Source organism: Podarcis cretensis (assembly GCF_951804945.1).
Source record: "Podarcis cretensis genome assembly, chromosome: 1".
Classification (NCBI taxonomy): Eukaryota; Metazoa; Chordata; class Lepidosauria; order Squamata; family Lacertidae; genus Podarcis; species Podarcis cretensis.
The window spans coordinates 97,996,686-98,014,738 of record NC_137170.1 but is presented as its reverse complement, the minus strand read 5'-3'; the positions used below and the strand labels follow the sequence as shown (position 1 = coordinate 98,014,738).

Genomic DNA, 18,053 nt, shown 5'->3' with positions numbered 1-18,053 from the left:
TGTCATGGGCTGTCCTAGCAGCCCTGCAGGGGCTGTCCCCAGTGCTATGAGAAGTGTGAGCAGAGTGCTCAGTAGGGCTCAAAGGGAAGAAGATAGAGTGGGTGAGAGTTGCAGGAGGAGGGAAAAGGAAGGAAGGGAGTAAGGAGACAGAAGGGTGGAGGGAGGCAGGTAGATAGACTGACAGAGGAAGAGGGGAAGGAGCAGAGCAGAGCAGAGCTGCCCTGACCCTACGCTGGTGGCTGTTGTCTAGGAAGTCACTGGTGGAGCGTGAAAGGTGATGAAAAGCAAACTTTCTGGTCCATGGTTTCTCCTGCTTTGGAGGTGCCAATACCTCTCCTTGCCAAGGGAGCAAGGGAACATAGGTATGTTTGGCCTTAGAAAAACCCTGTAGACCTTTGCAATAAATATGCAAAGGTCTGACCTGCAGCCTGTACACTCAAATGTCTAAACATGGCTTATGCATTGCACTATACTTATGACTAAATCCATTCCTGGTAGAGAAAGCATTATTTCCAAAAGCTGTTTCATACTTATGACATATACACATCCACCTGCATAATCCACATTCAAAAGTTTAGGAGGACTCCCTCAAATAATAGACAGAAAATCTGTACATGTCTGGAGTCATATTGGAGAGAAAGTGACAATGTTTTTTCCTTTCAGATTTCGCTCTTGCTCCCACAAAAATATATAGCTTGAGTAAGCTAAGACATGGGAAGAGAGACTCCCTGCCAAGATAGTCAGAAAAGAGACTAATGTTTAAATAAGGTCTGGTTTACACATTGCCTTGGATTCAGACTAAGTTAGCAATCAGGCTGAGCATGACTGGATTTCCATGATCTCTGTGCCAATTACAGCTGATGGCTTTGTTCCGAACTTTAGCCTTCTGACTTCTTTTGGAGGAAAGGGGCTTTTAGTGTTTCCCACGGTATGGCACATGTCTCCCATGGAACTAGAGAACTGTAGCTCTGCTATTTCCTTTCAAGCAGAGAATATCATTGGCACAGTGACAACGAACTGTATTCTGCCAAAAGCAGCTGAATTGCCTATATACCTCTGCTGGGTTGCTGGTCCCCTGGTGGATGAGTAAAGCTCTTTATTTTCCACTGGGGGATGTTCACAAAAATAGGCACACTCTTGAGGTACAGTACGGGAACTTACAAAGCAACTCCCACAATTTACCAGTGGTTGCAGTTTAATGCTAAGAAGTTATTTTGTACTCTCCTTGTGAGAGGAGATCAAAATACTTGGGGGCAGCTATGATAACAGCATGAAAACACACCACATGTTTAGACCAAGCCGTACAACAGAGGCATTTAACCATTACCCAATGCCAACAAAACACATTCATGTGAGTGAATGGCACAAAACAGAATGTGATTTTTGCCACTTCTCTTTCCTCCTATAGCCCCATCACCACAACTCTCCAGAGCAGGGATGAGGCAGAAATTTCAGTTCACATTTAAAAGTAAATCAACTTGATTCACACTTTCTGCAACAATACACAAACTGAAACCTTTTGAAATTCACATTTCTTTAAATTGTAGTTCTTCAGCTAAGTATTGTGTACACAATGTTTATATTAAGGTAAAATGTGTATACACATGAATATTTTGGGGAAAACATACAAAAATGCATTCTGTTAGGGAAAATTGCTTTGAAGAAACATGTATGCCAGGCAAAATTGCACACACAAATGTATATGGATTATGAGAGATTTACCCTGATATGCTGATGAATTTTCACAAGGTCTTGTTTTAAAATGCGAACTGATGTGGAAATTAACTACACTTGGAAAAATGAAAAACTGAAATTCATCTATTCCTGATTAAGACCACCAAAAAGTCACAAAATCATGGTAACTTTTTCAGTTCTCCAAAACTCGTCATCAGCCAAGATATTACAGAAAACAGGGAGTGGGCGGAAAGCAGGGAAAGCTAACTGAAAGAAATGAAACTGACAGATTGACTCATCCTTACTCCAAAGCAGATATTTTAGGGGACTACAAAATGGGGTACAGGAAGAGGAAAAAAATACAAAAAACATGCCCTCCTTGTTCCTCCAGCCAGATTTCTTCCCTGCACCAAAAAGCCTGCTATAGACAGAATGACTCCTTTGCTTCATGGGAGGCAAAGTCTGGATCCTAGCCATGTGTCCAGTTAGCCAGAGGTTAGAAGAGAACCTTTTCCAAATGGAAAAAAGATGAGAGGCCAGTGGTTTCTTCTCAACTTTTATTTGCACTGTAGAACCAATGGAAATTTATATACCTGTGATTATATGTGGCCATTTATTCTTTTCTGCACATTTTTGTGGAAGCCTTCATTCAGTGACCTCCATTTATATGGAGAGGAAATGCAATTGACTTAATGGAGTCACTCTAAAGATAAATTAGACCCCCATGTATCTCTGTTTGGGACTGAAGTCTACTTGGCAAGTACTATGCACATGGAAAATTAAATTCCAAATGGGAGATGCATGACTCATATCAATTTAAAACCCAGGCAAAAGTGGTAATTGCATGAATGATAACATTCTGCAATTACAAGTAATTACTCATAGGTAATTATAGATGTAACAAAGTTTGAATGTCTTTAGAAAACAGAAGTCTAAATTTTGCATTGGCTTGACTTGTTCAGACAAGAGAAGTGTGGAAAGAGTGCTGAGGGAAGGATAGATTGCAAAACAGCTAAATTCTTTGTATCAGTTTTCACTGTGGAAGATGCTGAAGCAATAACCACATATGAGCAATAGTTTTACATGAAAGCACTTGAGCAGCTATGCCAAGTGGAGAGGAATACTGATGTTTTAGAACTAATTGGCAAAATACAAATTAGCAAATAATTCAGGTTGGATAGCATTCACTTGAGAGTTCCTAAAGAACTCAGATGTGAAATTGCTGATCTTTTAACAAATATATGCAATTTGGCATTAAAAACCAGCATCCTTACCAGAGGAACGGGAAGCAACCAATCTAACATCAATTTTTAAAACAGGGATCCAGAGGGGATCCAGGAAATTAGTGACTTCTTTGCCTACACTTTATCAGCCTAACTTCTGTCCCAGAAGTTTTACTTTCTAAATTGGTAGAAAGCCAATTATTAACAGCTCGCTTATTAAACATGTACGCCAAAATCACATACACATATCCAAATGCTTTCATGATTGCTTGGGAAGCTTTCCCCTACTCCAGTTAATGCATACATTCTGCCATTTGGAAGTTACGTTGTTCCTCCTTTAATTGCCACAGCATCAATCGCCACAGCAAGTAATGCAGAAGAAGACACTCCCCACACCTACCGTGACATTTTGGGCCATATTTCCTTGTGATTTGATGCAATCCATCACAGTGTGATTCATGACAGCCTTCCTGCATTACTTGCCAACACATTTCATCATTATTCCTTTCATCTTTCTGGCCTTTGGCAAAAGTTCTGACAAGGTCAAGGGGAAAGCCTTGTCAATTTCATGGATGACAACTTCCTGCTCTGAAAAGGAAGAGAAGCCTTGTGTATTTCACCCAATCAGAGTTGATTGATTCTGCCTTTCTGCCTGCTTCTCTCTTGATTCTGAAGTTCGGTGAAACTGCAGTGATGGCTAGCAAATTTTGGAGTTTTGGGAGGGGGGGCACTGTAGAAATAGCATTTGTGTTTTCTGTATTATTTATGCATCAAGCAAGCACAGCTTTAGCACACCTGTGTATTTTCTTTGTACCTGTACATACTTTTGGACACATTGTTCTTCCCCACAGCCAGTTTGTGAGAGCCTTCTGGCAATACACTCTTGGAATGTCAGAGGGGTAGCACCATCTTTGAGGCCAGAGGGACTGTGACCCACCAGAGTGCCTTCTTAACCATGTCATAGTGACTTTGCAACAGCCCTCCAGGTTAGGCTGGCACATATATTATCCATCATTTGGCACCAGCTGAAGATCTACCTTTTCTGCCAGACATTTGACATTGTAGGGCCATCCCATATATGAGCTACATTGGCAGCTTTAGCTGTTGATTGTGTTTGTCTTGTCTTATTGGGTTTTAAATTGTTGGTACCCATACTGAGATTTTTTTTATGATGATAGGTCAGTTAGAAATTTTAAGAATAAATAAAATAAAATCCTGTACCACCTTCAGGGATCATCACTACCAAAATTACTAGCTTTTTCAAAAAATAAAAATAAATGTTCTTTGTAAGGTGAAACTGGAATTAATAAACTTCTTTGTTCAAAAATTTCCTTCCTTCCTTCTTTTAAGTGTGACCATGTAATTTGATTTTAATGATAGCGTTAATTTTGTAACTATGCTCTACTTTAAGAATCTTTTTGACTGACAGGCAGACTATAAATTACTAATAAAATAAAATAGCTGTGTTAGCATTGTTTTGGACTTTTCAGGCAGGGAAGTGCATTAATGTATGCACAGTGCATTTCTCTCACTACTTAATAAGGAAGCCAGGTATTCCCTAGCCCTCTAGGGACCATATCTACTGAATCAGTAGTTCAAAATATCATCTGGGATTTTACTTGTAAAGAAATGCAGTTCTCTAAATGTCTTTCTTCAATTATCCCATATATAACTTAAAAATAATAAACAGGTAAATTCAGAAGTCCTCCTGGGCTCACAGTAAGTGCTGAGCCAAATAACATCCCAAATTATTTTCCGGTGACAAAATAGGGCCATTGTTTTTGTTTTTGGAGTGGTGTAAATTTCAGGTGCATGAGAAGAAATTTACATCAGAACTACATCAGAAGAAATATGTTTAGGACTGCCCAGTTAGCCACTCCTTACAGTAGAGACAGTTAAGAATAGTAAAAAGAAGCAAATTGTTCTATTAATTCAGAGCAGCAGAGCCACAATCAGTTAAACTAATAATATTGTGTGTAATTGTAAGTTCATTGAGCTTACAAGCCAACAAACCCATTCCTCTAGGACTGAATACAGTCAGCAAAGCATAGTGGTATGAAAGCATGCGTTTCCTAAAAGTGATCTTCAGGTTTTACAAAGTGCTCTTTGGGCTTTTCTGCTTCCTGCCAATTCTCTGTTTCCTGTGCTCACACTGTAAATAATAAAGCTGCAGTTGAAGGGATAGAGACCATTCTATTTAAAGAGGCACCAGGGGAATCCCTCACTGGCATCACTCATGCAGTCATAAAGACCCTGCTCATTGCTCTTGATCCCTTGTGGAGACATCTATCCATATAATTCCAATGCAAATACCGATGAAAGCATGTCCAGTACGTTTTATATGCTGACTAAAGCTTTGAAAAAAACTTTAAAGTACATCCAGCTCACTGGTTTTTCCTAATGCACAGTTTACAGATATTTAGCTATCATTGGCTGGGTCTCATTATAGCTATTCTATGTTATTTAGAAGCTTTCTAACCTGGTCTTCATTAAAAATAACCCCAGGATGGGGTAACATTAAAGAAACCCACAATAAATCATAAGTTATAGTCAGCAAATAAAACTTTTAAGGGTGGAATTCAACATTGTGCTATGAATTGTGCATTTCAGCTTGACAATTGGACAATTGGAACCCCCTTCTCCTCTCCACATGTGCTGTTTTTTTTTTTTTTTTTGGGGGGGGGGGTTTCCAAACCTCCCTGAGCCAATTTCAGGGGGTGCAGGGAGAGGAGAGGAGAAGAAAGCTTCATTTTTCAAATCCTTGCACAGATTGTTAGGTACAGGTTGTTAGGTGACTTGCGCCCTAAGAATTGGTGTATTTGCAGCCAATCTCTTCTTGCAAGAAGTTGGCAGATGTATTGCCTAAGCCTAGCCAAACCATTCATTTTGCTATACTATTGACACAACTCAATGTGACATGCACAGGATGTGTTGGGCAAAGTAAGCAGGAAAAAACATGCACATAACCACGTACTTATCATGATGAATTCCAACAATCGATAATGTTGGATTTCTTAGCATTAACAAAGTGATTAATAGCAATGGATAAGAGCTTTGCTGTTGCCAATGTCTTAGAATATTTGTTACTAATAAACTCAACATGGTCATTTCCTAAATCCTGGGTCATTTTTCTGTGTTCATGAGGTGTTCAGTACTCCTCTGTTTTTTAATTTTATTTTTGCAGTTGACCCCAAACTTGGCTCAAGAGTTAATCCCACCCTGAGACAGCCAGATGGGGTCAGGGAGGCTCCTCTGCTTTCATTGTGACAGAAAGTAACAAGCACATAAAACAAGGTTACTTATACCTGGCACAAGTAAACAATAGCAATATGCATGTGGAAAGAAAATCAAACTGAATCCTGCTGCTCTAGGTGTCTTCACCAAAGCAGAGTGGGTAGGCGAGATATACCTGACCTTAAATAAATTCAGAGTCACAAGCCCTGGTACTGATTGGTTTTGTAGGGCTAGGAGCCACCAGCATACAGAAAACCCACCACTTGCCTCACTCACCTTGGATGGGTGACTCTACTCTGGTTCCAAGGATCACACTAGTCAGTACTCTTTGCCCCCCCCCCCACTTAATTGTATGAGAAAAAAGCCACTAGGGCAGTCCACAGCAGAGGTAGCCAATGTGATGCTCTCCAGGTGTTTGACTACAACTCCCCTGACCCCTGACTACTGATCAGGCTGATTGGGGCTGATGGAAATCACATCTCAAAACATCTGGAGGGCACCACCTATTGCAGCCACTGGTCCAGAGCATTGGGGCCAATGAGGACATCAAAGTGCTAAAGTTCATTCATTTCCATGCTTCTCTCAAGAAGAGCACAAAAGAGTTGTGCCCTTCTCATTATTTCTTTCACAATATTTATATAGCACGTGGTTGTAATAAACCCTCAATGCAGTTTACAAAAAGAGAGAGCCCTTCTTTAGGTAAGCCTCCCTTTACCCCTCCAATACATTAGGATACCCTTCATTGTTCTTTCATTCCTTTTCCTTCCCATTCATCCTGCACAGAAACTCCAGTTATTCCTGCTTAGGATACAGTGCCACTTCAACCATCTGTCAGTGCAGGGTAGGAAAAAAAAAAAAGACCTTCCCACCTTTTCAACCAATTGGGGAGCATAGCAAAACATTTTTAAAAAATTGGCCTACATGTGTCAGCTGCCTCATTCAACCCTATCAGAAGGCCAGATGTCATGGCACCAAAGCAGAAGCCCTGGAAGAAGAGTAGCTCTTTAAAATAGCACCCACACCAGCATCCCATTGGCGGGGGCAGATTCCTCCAGCAGTCTCTCCAGTAGTCTCTATCCAAAGGATGAGGGAAAAGCTGCTTCTCTCTCTTTCATCCTTCTCCTCACAGGGTAAGCTACGGAATGCAGCACTTGCGTACATTTTGTATCTCTGACATGGAAAAGCACTAATATTTACTGGACAGAATCTTTCCGCCTTTAGTTTGGATACTGGCCACGTTGCAGGCACTGTTTCTACTTGTGCTAGATTTATTCTCAAGAAAACAGCTTCCAAATATTAATTGGCAGGATCTTGTACTGTAGAGCAGTCTGGGTTTGCTTCTGACATGTTGTGCACGATCTCTTTCAATAAATATACACCAGACAGAGCTTATGCAATTGACACAAAATCTTGTGGCAGTCTCCCATTTAGAACTTCACTTTAGATTATTTTTGCACTGTAATTATGATCCGCTTTCTTCACAATCCAGGCATATATTTCATAACCCTTTTCCCACCTCAACTGTCAGAAAGATTTTTCATTTTTTTGAAATAAAAAAGCCCATTATCTGCCTCCATTCCTCAAACTCTTTTCCTGCAAAAGTTAGTACAGGCACTGGGATCTGCTCTATTCCTTCCACTGTGAAGACAGATGCAAATAATTCATTCAGCTTCTCGGCAATCTCCTTGCCCCTAATTAGCACACTTTTTACTCCTTTGTCATGCAAGGGTCATACACCCTCCCTAGAATGTGTCCTGCTACAAATGTATTTAAATAACTTTCTGTTGTTGGCAGTGCTATTTTTCTAGAAAAAGAGGTGCTGGAACTCACCATGAACGTCTCCCTTGTTCTGTTATAATGGCATTGGTATCCACCTGAGAGGTGCCGGAACTGAGTTCCACTGAGTTCCAGCTGAAAAAGAAGCACTGGTTGTTGGTCTTAATGTTTTTAGCATTGCTTACTGTCTGCTTGTAGGGACGCAGGTGGCGCTGTGGGTTAAAGCCTCAGCGCCTAGGGCTTGCCGATCGAAAGGTCGGCGGTTCGAATCCCTGCGGCGGGGTGCGCTCCCGCTGCTCGGTCCCAGCGCCTGCCAACCTAGCAGTTCGAAAGCACCTCCGGGTGCAAGTAGATAAATAGGGACCGCTTACCAGCGGGAAGGTAAACGGCGTTTCCGTGTGTGGCTCTGGCTCGCCAGAGCAGCGATGTCACGCTGGCCACGTGACCCGGAAGTGTCTCCGGACAGCGCTGGCCCCTGGCCTCTTAAGTGAGATGGGCGCACAACCCCAGAGTCTGTCAAGACTGGCCCGTACGGGCAGGGGTACCTTTACCTTTACCTTTACCTTACTGTCTGCTTGCACTTCTGTGTGTTCTCTCCATTTGCATGAAGGAAGCATTCTTGCCTCTAATACCATGTTTTACGCTGCTTGTTAAGCACATCAGCATCCTTTCAACTCTTGTGGTACCTTTCCTGATCTGTGCTATACACTCCAACTGAACTTCTAATATTGTGATTTTAAACAACTCCCTGGCAATTTTGACTATTTTGACTTTGCCTTTCAACTTCCTTTTTGCCATTCCTGTAATTTTAAAGTCAAATGTGACCATGCTGGATTTTCTTGGCTATTGGCTGTTTACATGTATGTTTAGTTCAATAGTGCTATGGTCACTGCTCCCAATTGGCTCAACAACACTTATATTTCACAGTAGGTGCTTGATTCAGGGTTGCTTCCCCTCTGCTTCCTCCTATGATCAACTGTTCCCAGGTGCAGCCATTTAGAGTATCTAGAAATTTTACATCTTTGTCATGACTGGAACACATATGTAGCCAGTCTATGTGAGGATAGTTGAAGTGACCCATGACTACAACCAGTGCTTTTTTTTCTTAAAAAATGTTTAGGGGTACTCTTATTTTCCTACTCATATTGAAATACTGCCCCTCAATGAGGCCAAACTTAGATTCACAAAATGTTTAGCGGTATGCATACCCCTGAGTACCCCCAGAAAAAAAGCACTGACTACAACATTTCCTCTTTTGGATGCTACCTTGATTTCATTCCTCAGCTCAAGATCTCCCTGAGCATTTTGATCAAAGGGATGAGAACACATCCCCAGAACTAAACTATTACTGGGGCCCAGTATTACCACTCACAACATGTCTACCCCTTGGGGATTTCTAGTTGACTGCCCAATGCCCTCTTTGATGTACCGAGTGACACCACCTACAGTACAGCTTCCCTATAATGAATATACAGAGATACCTAGCTGTTTCCCACTTGTTCTCTGCATTCCACCAGACATTCAGGTCCCAAGTTAGAGGTTTCCTACCCTTGCTTTCAGTGGACAGCCTATATATCCATCTCCCTCAGACACCTTGTTCTTACTAATTCACCCACTTTATGGTGAAGAGGCAATCTTCTCAGCTGTTTTGCAATGGTATAAAGATGTTTCCTCGGTCCTTTCTTGCCCCTTAACAAAATATGTCAGCAATATCTATAGGTGTTTGTGCACAACTTTGGCACTACTGGTTTAATGAAATGCATGAATTCAATAATCCCCAAACCGCCCAGTAATTGCAAGAAGAGAGAGTACACGTGGATAATGATTGTAGAAAGTATTGAATGGGGAGTTAGAAGGGTAAATTATGAAGGGCTTAATAAGATGCAGGTACATGCATACTTTAGATCAAGAGAGCTCTTAAGACCCATGTCTTACAATCCTTCAGCACCACATTTTAAGTGGTTAGGTGGCAAATTTATTATTATTATTATTATTATTATTATTATTATTATTATTTATACCCCGCCCATCTGACTGGGCTTCCCCAGCCACTCCAGGTGGCTTCCAGCAAAATATTAAGATAACGTAATGCATCAAACATTAAAAGCTCCCCTAAACAGGGATTTCCTTGTTGATGCACAAAATTGACAAAGAAGTTGTAAGTTGACTACCCAGATATATGAGCTACTGTACTTCTTGTGCTAGTTTTCCAAGTGCATGTTCAGAAATACATGGGGTACATGTATTTTGTAAGTTGAGAAATGTTTGGTTTAACTTTGCCCTGGAAACAAGGTGATCAAATGCATACCATTAAGTTAAAATTACAGTTTCTGATCTTCATAATGGATTTGTAGTATGCAAAACTGGTATTAAAAAGTAATGTGTGTATTGGCCTTAAGGCAGGGGCCAACATCAGTATCAAGGCAGTATGTGTATCTAGCAGAAATTACGGCTTTTAAAAACAAAACAACAACCACAACTCTGCACCAAAGCCTACTTCTGACCATTATTTTGAAAAGTAGCCTGCCATGTGATTCTGAAGGAGGGTGTGCTGTGCCTTTCTCTGGATCATGGACAGAGGTTTTAAAACCTGTGGCTTTTAATCTGGTAGAAAGCAACATCTCAGAGGTTGAATCCATATGACTTATCTTTGAAGTTAAGTACTGGACTTACACTGGTACCTCGGGTTAAGTACTTAATTCGTTCCGGAGGTCAGTTCTTAACCTGAAACTGTTCTTAACCTGAAGCACCACTTTAGCTAATGGGACCTCCTGCTGCCGCTGCGCTGCCGCTGCACGATTTCTGTTCTCATCCTGAAGCAAAGTTCTTAACCATTGAACCATTTGACTCAAGCATTCACCCACATTGTGAAGAGAAGTGTACCACTATCCCATTTCTCTGATTGAGTGCAGATTTGTAGTATGATTCTCTTCTCTCCATGTGCTTGCATCCTTGAGATGAATGGTGCCACATGTGGCTTACATTGCCCATATCACCCCCAGAGAAAGCTAATTTGGCTTCTGCTTTACTCAGCCAGGGCCTACTATAGTCTACATTTATTCCCCTGCAGAACACACAGTGTTTACAAGTTTTAACTGATGGAATGTATTAAAATTAAAGTTGTTTTCCCTTCTGTTTTTGATAGATGGAAAACCTGTTTGGCCTAATAAATTGTACATCTTGTGATTATACAACACCCCAAGCTCTCAATATGGGACTTGTGGTGCATTTGAATAATAAATGAATGCATATGCTATTTCCCTTGACATTCTTGTCTTGCTTTTTTTCTGTTGCAGGTAGCTACATGCTAAATTGATCCTCCTTACTTCCTTTTCTTGCAAATTCTCTCATTAAATTAAATAGTCTGAAAGGAGCACCCATTAAACATTCATTCCTTATTAACTAAGTGGTGTAAAATGGAGGCCTCTGAATGCTTCCATAATTAATTGTGTAAAGCTGGAAACCAAGTTAACAGGGAGCAAAACAATATTATTTGGAAAAATTCTACAATTAACTGGAAAGCTATTTACTGAGGACCGCAGAAGCGGAAATATTTTTCCTATTCTGCAAAGGCCATTAAAAGAAAGCCCCAGAGGTGGAAAAAGTATTCCAGGTCCCCCCTGCTCCTTAAAAAAGCAAACAAAGCCTAAACTTTGGATGTGGCCATTTTGGTTAGCTCATTTTTGGAAGCAATATCGTAAGGGGACTTTAAAGAAAGTATCTGTTGTAGGCTTGACTTAGGCAACTGAAGATGGGGTTTAATATCTATTTAATTAATATAATAATAGTTATAATGTAATTATTAATATAATATAATATAATATAATATAATGTTGCAATTTCTTCTGCACTCAGTCTTCACCTCATGGTTTTAACTCAGGAATTTTGCAGTGGTATAACACCGCCCTGTCTCCAGTTTGGACTTAATGACTGATTTCACAGTATGGGAAAACCATCAGGGTTCACATCCACACAACAATGGAGCAATACATGAAATGTGTGCTTAAAAATAAATAAATCATTTGTACAATTTCTTACACTTGGCTGATTGTAAAAATTCCTAAACTTAAGTTAAGGAAATTAAGGAAAATCTGTAGTAGATACATAAATTTAATATTGTATATTGTTGGGGTGGGTGACATAGCTGTCAACTTTTCCCTTTTCTTGCGAGGAATCCTATTTGGAATAAGGGAATTTCCCTTTAAAAATGGGAAACGTTGACAGCTATGGTGGGTGAAGGCATTAAGGAAAAAACAATTCATGGCATTGAGAGAAAGAAAAAAGCACCCTGGAGGGTACAATCCTATGCACCAGAGCTTTCCAAACTGTGTGTCATGACACGTTGGTGTGTTGGCTGAAGTGGGGTTGGAAAGGGTTAGTTTAACCTCCGGTTTTCTAGTAAAACTGAATTACTGTGTCATGAAATTATGCAAAACTGAATTACTGTGTTGCAAAATGATGCATGTCCAAAAACTGTGTCACCAACTTGAAAAGTTCGGAAAGCTCTGCTATACACATTGCAGCCATAGCTCTGAAGCAAAGTCTTATTGAACTCAGTGGACCTTATGTCTGAGTTACAGAACATACAGAATTGCAATGTAACAATTCAGAATTATTCAGCAGCAGCCAGAGCACTGTTCTGGGCCACCACCATCAGCCTCCACCAACGGGGAAATTACACATATAAAGCCCTATCCCCACACTTTTCTGTTGACACTTTCATAAATAACAGGGGCCTTGAAAGATATGCATACCGTAACTGATAGGGAGCAGCACGATTGAAGTGTGACAGGAACACAGCTTGGATGGAAGGATTTTCTCTAAAGTCATTATACTTACAGAGTAATGTATCTAAAATTTGCCATCCTATGAGAATGCAGGATGGTCACTGTTTATAGAAGCTGGGCTCTCTTCTCTGGGCACTGCAGATAGTTTTTCCTCATGCAGCAAGTTCTGTAATGCTGTGTGTCAAATACGCTTAGCAAAGTGCAGCCCATCTGCTGAGCACATGGCTAGAAATGAGCCAGCTTGCTCTGAATGGAACCACCAGCATATAGACACGTCTGTAAAAACTCTGACCTCCAAGACACAGACTATATGCCAATATTGGCATGAGAAATAGCCATTTTATAATTGATTGATTAATGTGAAAAACATTTAGCTTGCTTTTGAGCTAAAAAAGCTCCCAGACACAGCTACAGTCTAGTCAGGGAGATTTCTCAACTTCTGAGGTTGTTTGAGGGGAATTTGTTTGATTTAGGTATTTCCTTTAATGTGCACTTCCTTTCTGTACTTAATAGAAGGGTAGGAGCCAAGAAGGCTGGGCTGACATCCACTTATTTTGACCAATTTTGATGAAATTTTGGGAAACAGAAAATATTATTAACATTTTTTTAAAATGCTACTTTTAGGAGCAGAGGAAGTGGTCTTGTATCAAGTCAGATCATTGGTCCACCAAATTCAGTATTATCTATATCAGCTGGCAGTGACTTTCCCCGGTTTCAGGCAGGGAATATTCCCAGAAGTAACTGGAAAAAGCGACAAGTGAGGTGCTGCTGAGTTCTGTCCAGGACCCATTGTTGTTCAACGACTTTATAAATGATGTGGATGAAGGAATTGAGGGGATGTTCATAAAAATTGTAGATGACACTAAACTGGAAAGAGTAGCTATTGCAGAACTGGAATTCAAGATGGCCTTAACAGAACAGAGAACTGGGCCAGAACAAAATGAATTTCAGCAGGGACAAATGTAAGATTCTATACTTAGCTGCTCAAATATATGATGGGGGACACTGTTTGATGTGTGATGGCTCTATTTGATGATGAAGCCATCAAGCAATAGAACATGCATCTGTGAACCAACCCTGTGTGCCACCTGATCATTATCACACTATTCAATAAAATAAAAAGGAAGTTGCCAAATGAACTGAATGCATTTTTCAGTTTTAGTTAGACATTTCCTATGCATTATTTTTTTCTGTGGGTAAGCCTAATTTAACTCAAAAGGACTCGCATGTAAGCACACTGTCAAAGTAGTATTCACAACCTCAAGGCAAACTTGTATGCATTTCAACTCTAATTTGGAAAAATGACGTTGGGCCAAGGTGGGGTTAGGTAGGGATGAAGTCCACAGGATATGGATTTGGAAGACATATATATTCAGCGTTAATAATGTTCAAAGGAAATACATGCAAAGTAGATTTCATGCCTCTTTCAGCTTGGCGCTTTTAGGCTCAGAGCATAAATTGACTGCTGGTGGTGAAAGCATGTCGTTCTGGATTTTTCTTCTGTGGTTAAGTACTTTTTTATTGACATTAGCCGCTCTTCAGCTGATTCTGCAAACTGAGTATATAGTTCTGCAAAAGTCTCAAATTGCACACATATATATAGTTCTGGAAGCTGTTACTGATAGTGGTAGGATGCTGCCGAGGAGTCCAAATACTGGTTGAAAATGGCCAGAACTTTACTATGGTATTGTACCTGTTTGCTGTTCCAGGGTCAGGAGAGAAAGGGGGAGTCATGTTCTGCTCATGGAAGTCCTTTATACACAATTGGTTATCATTCTTTACGTAGCCAGCAGAATGCTCTGAATTAAAAGTAATACTTGATCAATTTGCTTTTTGATTTTGAAGTGGCACAAACTGTAGGTGCTTTTCAGGTTCACTGTGGAACCAAGATATGCTAGGAGTAAAAAAAAGTCTGTTGAATTCCGTAATGTCTCATTACAGCCAGGTTAGGATGACCAGCTTGACTGTATGAAATAAAACTTTGTTTTTCATTGAAAGTTCAGTTGACAACACTCATATGGCTATCTGAACAGTTAAACAGCCCCAACTATCGTGTGTTAAAATGCCAAAGAACTGTGTTGGAAATTGCTATTCACATGAATTGTGGTTTAACTGACATTTATTGTTTCAGTGTATAACCATATTTTGACAGACAATGGATTTTTTCTTCCCACGAACTTCCATAGAGATTCTTCGTTAAGGTTGCTGAATTAACATATTCTTGTTGTTTTGGTTTTATTTTGCTTTAGGAATGCTAATAATTACATTCCACTTGCATTTAATTGGGCATTTGGGTTTTAAAGCTAGAGATGGTTTCAATTTGGGGTGGGGAAGTGTTTGCTGTGGCTTTGACTTAAGGTTTTTCATTCTGCTTTTTGAATACTAGTAGGAGGGCAAGGAAGACAGCTTGAACACTTAGAAAATGAGCTTCTGTGGTGTAATTTATCTTGGTCACTGAAACAGAGAGCTTTTGCAAGCCTACCTAAACAGTCTTCAGTTGTTTTGAGTGGTATTTTAGCCACCTAGTTTGCTGAATCATGTTTGTTGAAATGAAAGTCTGGTTTGTAGCCAGGATGCAGAAGAGCTATAACAATATGGCACTGGTAAGCCAGCCTTGATGTTGACTGACAACTTTGCACCATCTAACACCAATATGTTAAGGGGGCTGGTGTACATTTGTGTGTGGCTGGCAAAACCTACAAATCTGAAGCAACAGCCAGTGTTAATGTAAGTGAAAACTCTGCAGCCATTGGGGTAAATAAACCCACAAGTTTGGTTGAATCACACTTTCCTTGGATGTCAAGTGTTTGCATAGGTTTATATTGCTAGAGTACTAGCAAGATGAGATGCTTGCAGGAGGCACATGTTTACAAATCCACCCATGTTAGCAAATAAAATAGCAATACAGTAATGCTTACATTTGTGTGGTGCTTTTGTAGTGTTCTTTGCACTTATACAGGGAGTAACTGGAAAAAAATATGTCCTTGGAGGACTTTTAGTTTAGAAAAAGCTGCATAGTGGGGTGGTGGTGGTAGATGTGCATAAATTTATGCATGCTGGGAACTTGGTATAATCTATTAAATATGAATTATGTAAAGATTCAGAACAGATGAAAGGAAGTACTTTTCCACAGAGATAATGCCCAGGAGCAGCCAATATGGTAGGGCAGTACCACGGCACCACCTTCCCAGCAGCGGCATTGCGCCACTTATCAACACTGTGCAGGGACAGGGAAGAATGGTGGTGTGGTCAGGAATGGGTGGGGGACACTGGTAGAGGCAATCCAGTGCTCTTGCCTGTGTGTCCACATTACTATCACAACCTCAGCATCACATAGCCCTTATTCTGCACCATCACAATAAGCAGTGATGGCACTGCTGTTATGATACCCTTGGTGTGTGTCACTGTTCCACTACATTGTCTATTCCTGGTGATGCCACTATTAGGCTGCATTCCTAACTCAATTTACCTGGGAGCAAGCCCCATTGAATTCAGTAGGACGTATGGTTAGGCTTGCACAAATTCATGGAGGATAAAACCACCAGTGGCAATGAATTATGATTACAATAAGTTACATCCAGACTCAGAGACAGCATTTTGTAGGGGGGAGGGGCAGGGGGGGGCAGAAAACAGGAAAAACTGATTTCACTCTTCCTTTTCTTGTGAGGCACCTGAAGGCATCTGGCTGATCACTGTAGGAAACATGGTACAGTGCTACCTCAGGTTACATATGCTTCAGGTTACATACGCTTCAGGTTACAGACTCAGCTAACCCAGAAATAGTAGCTTGGGTTAAGAAATTTGCTTCAGGATGAGAACAGAAATCGTGCTCTGGCAGTGCGGCGGCAGCGGGAGGCCCCATTAGCTAAAGTGGTGCTTCAGGTTAAGAACAGTTTCAGGTTAAGAATGGACCTCCGGAACGAATTAAGTACTTAACCCGAGGTACCACTGTACTGGATCCAGGAGGGCTCTTCTAATTCATACATTGGTGTGATAAACCTTATTGACTTGCAAGGTAGTAATACCATATTTCATCCATTTTACAGATGAAGAGTTAATTATGTCAGTGTTATTTCCTGTGTCATGTGAGGTTCCTCCTAGTTCCTACTTAGATCTTTTAAAACTGATATCCAATTCCATTGCAATGCTTTTGACAGTCCAAGTTAAAGAGGAAATATTAATATTCTCATACTCAAGTGTGGTGCAGTTCAGCTTTCTATTTTTGCAACATTTTAGACCCTGTTGACCATTATTACTACCTTTTCTTTTGCTAGTTTTCTAAGCACATTTCTCTTTTTCATATCTTCTCATTCATCTTTTTCCTACTGAACTGACAATGAGCTCAGTTGATTGTCTACAGTCTATGGCTGCCAATTCATAGCACCTTAACTTGAATGTCCTGAAATGTAAATCCACTTTCTTCCAACAGACCCAAGGGAATTACAAGCCACTTCCTGAATTGTACCTTTCTGTTGTGTCTCAGTGCTCTTCAGCTTGCCTTGTTATATATGCCTATAATGTCTAATCCAATTAAAATTATATTTCTGCCAAAAGAAAACTTCAGTTAGCACTGAGGGTTGCTGCAGGTGACAAATCCTGCAGGTTTCTTTTTCACATTCTGTCTACTGTTTTGTCTGTCAACAAGCTGCAGTCTTTTTTTTTTTGGAGTCACCAAGATACATGTCCAGTACAATGTATATTGCATTCAGAAGTTAGTGACACTGAGTTTTCTGGGACTAGATTTGGCTTTCCCTATTTTCCAATCTTCAGATCTCTATATTTCCTCAGCATTTTTTAAAAAGCTCCTCATGAAATTCATTAGCATCTTAGTGCAAATTTCTCCCAGTAAACACAATTTTTAATGCAGTTTTAACTAATATAAGCATTTTTGCAGTTTTCCCCTAATATTTTGCACTTTTGTATTCCCCTCCCACATAAATATATTCGTTTTAATACATATTTCCCCCTAACATGTGAATTTTTGCACGCTTTGGCTGTAGCACAAAGTGTGAAGATGTGTGAATTTCAAAGGATAGCTATGTTTTGGTTTGTGTATTGGTGTGGAAAGTGTGAATTAGGTAAATTTCCAATAAAATGCAAACAAAATCAAATTTCTGCCCCATCCTTAACTGGAACTCACTCCCAAATCAGTTGTTTATTGATTGATGACATCAACAGCAATCCAAGGGCATGTTTGTAATGTTTTGCCATATGGTCATCTTTCTGTTTTTCTCTGTAGGGAGACAAGATGCATTTGTGTAGAAGGCTGCATCTTTCCAATCCTACATGACAAGATGGACCAGGCAAAATTCCCCTTTCTATACAAGTATGAAAAGTAAACTAGTTCTGTCTTCCGTTG

The 18,053-nt window shown here is 40.2% G+C and overlaps 1 protein-coding gene across 1 annotated transcript in view; it reads left to right on the top strand.

Annotated features, from left to right (window-relative positions):
• DPP10 (dipeptidyl peptidase like 10) overlaps positions 1-18,053 on the top strand; it is a 603,190-nt gene that overhangs the window by 28,400 nt on the left and 556,737 nt on the right. The window lies entirely within an intron of this gene.